Below are 9,561 nucleotides of genomic sequence, written 5' to 3' on the forward strand. Positions count from 1 at the left end.
TTGCATGATCAAGCGATACAAGATCTTCCACTATCTGATGGGTTAAAGGAATTTCCGGATTTAACCATAATTTTACCCAGCATAACAGTGGTCTTAATCCAACAATGTCGGATAAGTGCTGGCTTCCCAGCTCTTCATGTACCGCTAAATTCGGTGTACTTACTGGGACACAAAGCAGACGCTTTAAAAAGTTATTTTCAGCTATCTGTAGTTGTTCGCCATTTGCATAGCCCCATATTTCGCTGCCGTAAACTGCGGTGGCTATTGATTTAGCATTGTATAATTTCATCATGGCCACATTTGGCTTTTTCCCCAGTTTAGTCGCAAAGTTGAAAATGGAGGCATTTACTCTGGTCATTTCCCCCTTCTTCCTTGCCACATGTGGGGCCCAACTAAGCTTTGTATCAAATAAGACACCCAGATATGAGAACGTGTGGGTGATGGGGATCAGGACATCATTTAGTTTAAAAATGAACTTCTTTTTTGGTTGACGGCCAACATGCATTATGTAGGATTTAGAATTGTTGACCTTAAGGTCCCTAACAGACATGAAGTTATTAAAAACATTCAAGAGTGCCTGGAGACCCTTTTCTGTTCTTGAAATTAAAACCGCATCATCTGCGTATAAAAGTAATGGAATATCCCTCGTACCAACTCTAGGACAATCTGATTTTACCTCCTGCAATACGGCATCTAAATCATTTATATAAAAATTAAAAAGAAATGGGGCCAGATTACAGCCCTGACGTACTCCTTTATTGATGCTAAAGTTTCCTGCGGTTTCCCCGTTCGATGAGAACCTCACATTGGCTCTTGTATCATTGTGCAAATCCGCTAGGAAATCCACAATCCCCCTATCAACACCTTTATCCCTCATGGTCTGCCACAGCCTCCCCCTGTTAACACAGTCGAAGGCTGAGGACAGATCCATGAAGGCAAGGTGAACTGCTCCCTTCTGTACAACAGTATATTTATTCAAAATAAGAAACAGGTTGAGACACTGGGTTATGGTAGAACGGCCTTCACAGAAGCCGTATTGGGAAGTAGACATAATATTATTTTCAATCGACCAGGTTGTTAAGCGTTGAAGTAAGACTCTCCCCATGATCTTAACCATTAAATCTATTAGGGATATTGGTCGGTAACAGAGAGCACTTCCCCTATCTCCCTTCTTGAAGACAGGGACTATAGTTGACAATCCCCACGTTCCCGGACAACCCGCTATGGTTGCAGCATTAAATACAACCACCAGAATGGGTGCCCAGAAAGCTGGATCAGATTTGTAAAGATCCGGTGGTATTCCGTCAGGTCCCGGGGCTTTATTTGCAGTAAGACCCATTATAGCAGCCAAGACCTCACTTTTAGCAAATATAATAGCGCCACCCCTGTCAGGGGGGGAGAGATCAATGGTTCCAGGATCCTCAGAGTAATACAAGTTTTTAAAGTGACTTTCCCAATCCTCTTTGGTTATGCAGCAGTCAAGTCCATCTCCTGGGTCCTCAGCCAAAAAAGGTTTTTTAACCAGTGCCCAGAACTTGGTGCTGCTATTCAGAGTGGAGGGATCAAGTAATTCCTCCCAGGCCTCTTTTCTTAGGAACTCCTTGCGAGAGGCAGTGATAGCCTTATATTCCTTTCTGCATAATTTTACGTTCTCCCGATTCCTCGGGGTAGCTGACAAAGCAAGCCTCAATTTGCGAGCAGCTTTAGTGCAATCATGGCTGAACCACCTCGGACCTATTTTCACCTGGTTTTTATTAGGGACAGATAATAGCTCTGACACCTTCTCCGAAACATTTTGATAAGCCGCTAGAACCTGCCTAGGATCTCCCCCCTCAATGGTACAATCTTTGATATCCTCTGCACACCTTTCAGCAATATTTTTATAGACAATGTCCGCAGAGACCATTGACCACTTTAACCGCCTCCTCCCATCTGTTGTTCCCAGCCTGCCTTGACTATTAATCTTATTTCCCTTTTTTACCCAGGGACATTTTAGGCAGATTGTTAGAGGGTTATGGTCACTAAATTCGCTTGAGACAATGCAGAAATAATCTAAGAAAGTTTGCATCGTCCGAGATACCAGTATATGGTCTATGAAGGTACCCTTACCATGCTCTTTAAAGGTGGGGATATCTAAACAATATAGCGGGTCCCTTAGTGTCATAGCCAGTGAAAGGTCAAAGTCATCCAACAAGTCATTACACAATTCCCCCTCCTTGGTATGCTCCATGTGGAGACAGCCCGCACGTTCACAAAACATTTCTGGTAAACACTTATTCAATGGATCTACGCAAGGATGCACATTAAAATCCCCCATAATCATGAGGTTATGGCCCAGATCTTTCATAGAACTAGAAACAAAAGAATTTAATATAAGAATTTGATTCCTGCCTGCACTATCTTGAGTAGCATTATAAAAATTCACCATGCCAACATGGCAGTTACCTCCAGATAAAACTAAGCCCATTACACCTGTATGCTGTGATTCAATTCTTCGTACTTCACAGGGTATTAATATGGAAACAAAAATTACAAGACCCCCCTTAGGACTACCCCTTATTGATGGCAAAGCTGGCACATAGAAGGCCTTATACCCTTCCAAAAAGAGGTTACATCCCACCTTCCAGGTTTCTTGTAAGCAGATGATCGTAAATTGCTTAATATAGGTCACCCAGTTTTCATCAGACATTTTGGCCGCGAGGCCTGCGATATTCCATGAGACAACATGACATCCTGACGTTATATGTAAATGTAAATGTAAATGTATTTGAGCTTATATAGCGCACAGCTACCCACAAAGGGTTTCCCGGCGCTTGCTTAGGGAACCCGTCCTGGTATTCCCCTGTGAGATAACCCCGGCAGGGTATCCACAAGGTGAAAGCCAGGCATCCCGCCGCGAGGGGCCGTTGTGGAGATTAAGCAAGCTATTGCCCAGAGTCGCAGAGTGTGAACCCGTGAGTTGAGAAGGCACCGGAGCGAGAATTATCGAGTCCGTGGAATTTTTGAGCCCAAGACCCGCCGAGGCGGGGAATTGAACCCTGGTCCAGGGCCGATCTCAGCTTCCGGGTCTGCCGCCTCTAACCCCTGAGCCACACTTCTCCACCGGGTTTTCTGAGTTTATAGATTCACCTGTAGCCACAGTATCCTGAGCCGCAGGTACCACCCGTCAATCACACAGCTCAAGACCGGATAACACTTCGTACCTGTTCTGTGTGTTGACATTCGACCCATATTGATGGCGCCCAGCACTAGTATTCCTGTTATAAATTTCGTTTGGTCCACCTGACCCACAGGAATTAGTGATGTTATAAAAGAATTGAGTGTCCTGAACTGGAGTATAGGGTTCAAACACCCGCCTGGTTAAACTCGGTTGGGGTGTGGGTTTGCACAAATGTGCATAAAATTATCCCAGGGGGCGCACACAGATACTGTTCTCATTGTATACCAGTGAGGAAGCTCTCAGAAGAACAGTTGCCACATGCTGGGGGTGTTTAAAATTTATAACTATACAGTCCCCAGAACCTATCTTTTTGGATGGTCCCACCCAATTTACACGCCTTACTGCCATAATCTGATCAGAATATGAAATGGGAAAACCACAATTTATATTAAGCCACGCCACTGCCTTATTTTTCAAAGAGGTGTGGGATTCATCATAAGGAGATGCGGGATGGGTGCCACAAGGTGGAACATTGGTCAGTACTGCCACAAACGGTGCACAGTCTGGTGGTAAGTTTAGATAGCGATTATATCTCGGGGGTCTGGGGGCTCTACTACTTTGGGGGGCTATAGTCGGTTGTAGCTGCAAAGCAGTTACCACAGGGGTGTCCAATCGGTTAGGTGTTTCAGACCCCGTGGCTAATGCTGCAACAGTATTCCCCCTCCCCTTGTTCCGCAAATCATTAACTTTCGCAGCTTCTTTCCCTTTTCCCCCAGAGTGTACATTTCCAATAGATGTTGCAATCTGCTGTGTCGATAACAGACCACCCAGCCTCGCCACTTCCTTTACCAGGTGTTCAATCTTATTGGTTCATGGTTTAATAAGCTCCTCTATCTTCACTGTTAAAGAGACTTCTAGATTTTTTATAAGTGAAGCAAGCAAATCAGAGTTTAAATTACCACCATTACCATTAGTGCCAGTAAATACAAAAGGGGTTATTGCAGGACTATTAAGTACCTTGCCGTCCTTTTTTTTAGCCTTAGAGTTATTGTACTTCCCAGCCTCTTTTTGAGGTACTGTCCTGCAGGTTCTCAAAGGCCTAGTTTCAGGCTGGGTCTCATTCAGCACACCGGTATCTTCGCTTAACAAGGCCAGTGAATCTGAATGGACCTCGACACTCACTACAATGGGCAATGGAGGATCTACAGAAATAACATCACTCGTATTAACCTCAATGTCTTGGATGAGAGTAGTTGGGGATTTTTCTGATAGTTCCACTGTCATAGTGCCCTTCCCCAGAGAGGCACGTCTATCATTGTTTATCTGATTTACTTTCTTAACCAGATAATTATCCAGAGAGGCGGGACCCACCACCACCTTATCAGTTTTGGATTTAGACATTATGAACAGTAATGGTACAAAACTTACACACTAATACCCTCTAGTCTACACACTCTCAAGAATAGTCAAAAGATATGACAAAAAAGTCTTACGTGCTCGCAGCACGTTGGAGGTCCGAATAAAACTATGTAAAGTCCCTGGCCCAGTCCAGTCTCCTCAGGCCTCTGAGGGCCACAGAGGGCCCGCCCTTGTCCCGGGCTTCTCCCAGGCTTCTCCCACGCGCGACTCAGTAGCGGCAAAGGTACTGGCTCTCGTTGTTTGCCCCTGCACTGGAGCGGAATGCCTGGCGTTGATGTGCCGTTCCCCTCACGGCAAGGTGAGTCCTGAAATGCCCCCACTGAGCGCTCGGCGCTCCTCTGCTTTATCGTGCCTCCGGGCGCTCTGGTGTGACACGCGGGAGCTGCGACCGCCGGGGCACCTGGGGCTTGTGGTCCTGCCCTCTCGGCGGTAGCGGCAAAGGTGCTGGCTCTCGTTGTTTGCCCCTGCACTGGAGCGGAATGCCTGACGTTGATGTGCCCCCCTCACGGCAAGGTGAGTCCTCCGAAAGTAGCTTCTCCTCTCTCAGAAGCTCATTTTCAGGAACTGACGTTTGACAATGTCACCTAAAATGAGGTGGCGGAGTCGGTGATTGCAGCATATAACTGCCATGTGAAAATAGGGACAAGCAATGCGATGTGGCACTGGTCGAAATGGAATTGCAGGCCGAGGAACCCAATAGCAAGTCACACATATTTAGAAGATCCTAGCTTTTTAGCCAACAACCCTTTACATGCTGGCATTTAACAAACGTCTTATCAATAATTGTATGCTACACGTTCTCAGGCAGTCAAATTGGTCAGCCTATCAAAGTTGAGCTTGCATCTTTTAAATGGGAAATCATGATATCTAATAAGCCAGTGGAAATGCGTGCTGTCTCAGGGATCAAGTGTGCCTCAGAATTATCCTTAACACTTAATACAACCATATCTGAGGGCATTGCCCGGCCCTCTAAAACAAGCTACAGCTGCCTCAATACCAAAAAGCTGACATGAAAGACTAGCCAACTTATTTAAACTTCCCTCCCAAAGATCCTTAAGAGGCCAGCTCTGCGGTCCAAAATGTGAACTACCAATTGATTTTGCTCAGGAATATGCTTGTGTTACAGAAACTGAAAAACAATTTTAATTTAGCATTCTCCCATCAAGGCTTGACTTCACCCACACTTTACTCGGTCCATTTCCAATCCAAAATCCTGTACTTGCAAAGGGTATACAACCTTTACAACGAAACTTTTACGACGCACTACCATTACAACGCAGTCATTACAACGGAAACCATTACAACGCATTGCTCTGGGGGGCGCTCTAGGATAGGGAATAAGTTTAATTTACTATCCAACACCTTCCCTAGTGTCCACGGGGACTGGAGTTGGAATAGTAAATTAAACTTTTCACTATCCAGCACTCCAAAGCGCTATGCGTTGTAAAGGCATGCGTTGTAAAAACCGCGTTGTAAAGGCATGCGTGGTAAAAGTATGCGTTGTAACGTCATACATCCCTTGCAAAGGCATCTGGACTGAACCGAACCGCCCACCCTCCCTACCCCCGCACCTTGAGACCTTCGCGGGTGAGTAGCTGCGCTTTACCAACACTTATTGATTGATTGCTTGATTGTGCCTGAACCTCAATAAGCACAAACACATTGCCCTGGTTTTGAAAGCTTCCAGTTAAGCAACCCTTATAATCAAGGCAATATGAACATTGCACAAAGCCTCCTGCGGCAGAGACCCAAACAACCGGAAAAACTAGCAACCCAATCCGATCTCACTCTGAACCTGCCACTCCTGCCACTCCTACCACTCCTACTTAATCAGTTCAAAGAAGTTCAAAAGAACGAACTTAAAGGAAAACTACCAAGTATAAACAAGCCCATGTTCAGGGGCATTTTGGACTCATCTCTGATGGAGGCACCACTCTTGAGAATACACCCTAAAACATTTCGGCCCATTGGCTGCTTCTGCAACAAAGTCATGAACCCACCAACCATCACTAAGAGAGTGGTTTCTGCCCTCTAATGGTTATCCTTTGCCTAAATATGTAATCCCTTTTCCTTCCTAAACCATACATATTGGCTATCACCAGCTGGACCACCCATGAATGCCTGCCATAGACATGAAAGGACTGACTGGTACTACCGTTGATCTGTGGTTGCTGCAGTGAACACTGAAGGAGCTATGAGGTTGCATGTTCTACTTCAGAAAACTCATGAATATGTAAATAAATCAGTGCTCTGAGATCTTTTCACTGTATACCTTTTCCCATACAGAGTTGCAAGAGAAACTAGTCTTTTAGCCAGGTTTTGTTAAAGGAAATCGAACTAATTGTATTTGGGTGATGTGACTTGTACTGATTGAACGTGATATTTAGGTATCGGATTTCTGTGACTGATTTACTTCCCAATTCAAACGCCAGAGAGTTATCATTCTACATGTTTTTGCACAAATTCTTTATTTAAATACATTTTGAAGGACAGCTCTCTTTTTTACCCTGATTATAAGTATTTTATAACTTTATAAAGTGATGTTACTTTTAATCTCCTCTCCCTCGTTTTAAACTAGTGGGCACTATCACAACTCTTTGATGGGGCTCTCATTTTCTTCTGCAGATAAAACAGACATTTACACAATTTCCTTTGAAGCATCCCCTCTGTTCTCGGAGTCTGAGAGGTTTCCTATTATATGTACTCGAAGGAGAGATGGGGCAATCAAAATCTTGACTATGTCCTTGACCTCAGACAGTTATGTGTCAGTTCCCTCTCATATCAGCTTGCATCAGTGGCCCAGACATTAATAGGCATTAGTAGTCCAGATAGTCTACACGTTTGTGGTCCTAGGCAGAATATGCATGGGTAGTCTTGGGTATTATATGTCCTGTTGGCTTCAGGCAGTATATGAGTCAATGAGCCAAATCAGTAAATGTATATCGATGGTCCACAGAAACACATGGGCATTGTCATGCAGATCAAAGCACACCCTAACTATATATAGGTGGGCATGCTTCATCTGTATTGAAGTGGCCTCATGATGACCGAGGCAATATTGTAGATTTTTGTGAGGGGTACAATAGGTTCTCATTTATCAAGGCTGCTTAAATAATGTATCTTCTTTCAGGCATTATGATTGTTTTCTTGACAACTCATTCATGCATGGAATATAGAGGGAATTAGTCATTCTGTAAATATGATAACCATGACTTTCAGGACTCAGTTGCCATGGGGCGCCTTTTCACATGTGACCCCGCCCGTTAATCTTTGGTGTTTGGCCCATAGCACTTTGCATGCTGGGATTTACATACTCAACTCACACATGTAAAAGTGAAAGTCTCAGAATGTGAAATGTTACTGGCTCAAAAACAGTCAGTCTTTAGGTGACACATATGCCATTGGAATTTAGGGCAGCTATGCCCATGTGGGCAGAAGACTATTTTTGCAATAATTGGCGTTCCTTTTTTGGTACCGTTTGTTATGATATTACAGTTAATTGAACACAAGCAAATAAGACAGCTCCCAGAATACACTGACTTGTTAAATGAAAGCACAGGACTGGGAACATGGTGTTCTGCCAACATGGAGCCATCTGGCAATCATAGCTATAAATGGTATTTGTGTAGTACAGGTGTACAAAAGAACTGTGAAGAAGCACCTTGTTAGGCATGCCACCATAGTCCGGTCTTTGTTTTAAAGTTAGCAGTACTTTGTATTGTAGCACCCATCATTTCAGTTGTATTGTTAGCACTGTTGGTCAAAAGTTCGAACTGGCTGACAGTAGCACACATTGTATGGGACCAGTTGACAGCCATGTAAACATAGAGCAGCTGCAAATGAGCGAACTGTAAATCTGTCTTGTTCACTGCTTTGTGTTATTATATGCTTTTGAAGGCAGCAGGGGAATATTTGGTAATATACACCAAAGGTGCTTAATTTCTTGTCGGCTTTTTAGTAAAACTTTCATGAGACTAATGATCAATTAAAATAATTTATTTAGCTTTGGTGACTCTTATAAACAATCCTTCCCTCACAGTATTCACATAAAAGCAGCTAATATCTACAGATCAATTGATCCATATGTTAAGCCCTGTGTTAAAAGAACGCTGCGCTGGAAACGTTGCTAAATATTTCTTACAGTTATTGATGGGTTAATCGTCTTTATTATCATTTGTCTCATTGAATTAACAACCATTTTTGTGCAATGTCATATTTTAGCGAAGTACCATTGTATTGATCTATGACCTCTGCCATGCTGGAATCTCATCTCCCAGCTTTGATGATCTCTCTCAGCAGTCAGAATAGTCAGGGCACTGTTGTTTTGTGACAGAGCCTCCAGGCAGTAAAGTCATCTGTCAGCAGACAGAATATTTTTTGCGCAAACTTGAGTCTTTGGCTCAGCTGTACAAGGTTTGTTTTCACATCCACCGGTGACACGAGTGAACTTTGTTCAATGCATCAATGTTCTCAAATGTGAAAGACAGGTTTTTGGAGCCTCAAAGAAACCCACCCAATACATAGATGAAGTGGTGTTAATACTTTTGGGTTACTTGCAGTCTATAAATAGGTGATCGAGAGAAGCTGTGGTGATTGGAAACAACCTATTCCATTCTCTCTAACTTCACACACGCACAAACTGCACTAAGAAAAGACACTTTAAAAGCGTTTTATTTCAACAGCCTCAATCTGTTGGTTAGGATTTAAAATAACCACACTCAATATTAATACTGCACATTTGAGTGTTGCGAACAACAAGAATATAACGAACATTTCTTACCATAGTTAAATTGTCATCTAAAAACTTAACACCCTAAAATCTACTTGTATGCGCTACGCTAGAGGAGCATGGAGTAGTATAACTTGCTTTTAGAGTTTTTTAGGGAGAATCTGCGCATTGCATACCTGCTTACAGCAAAGTGCTGTAGTTGTCAAAAGCTTGGGAGGTGAAAGGTAAACAAACGTCACATCAGCTTCTCTTC

This window comes from Lissotriton vulgaris, chromosome 6, assembly GCF_964263255.1.
Source record: "Lissotriton vulgaris chromosome 6, aLisVul1.2, whole genome shotgun sequence".
NCBI classification, from domain to species: domain Eukaryota; kingdom Metazoa; phylum Chordata; class Amphibia; order Caudata; family Salamandridae; genus Lissotriton; species Lissotriton vulgaris.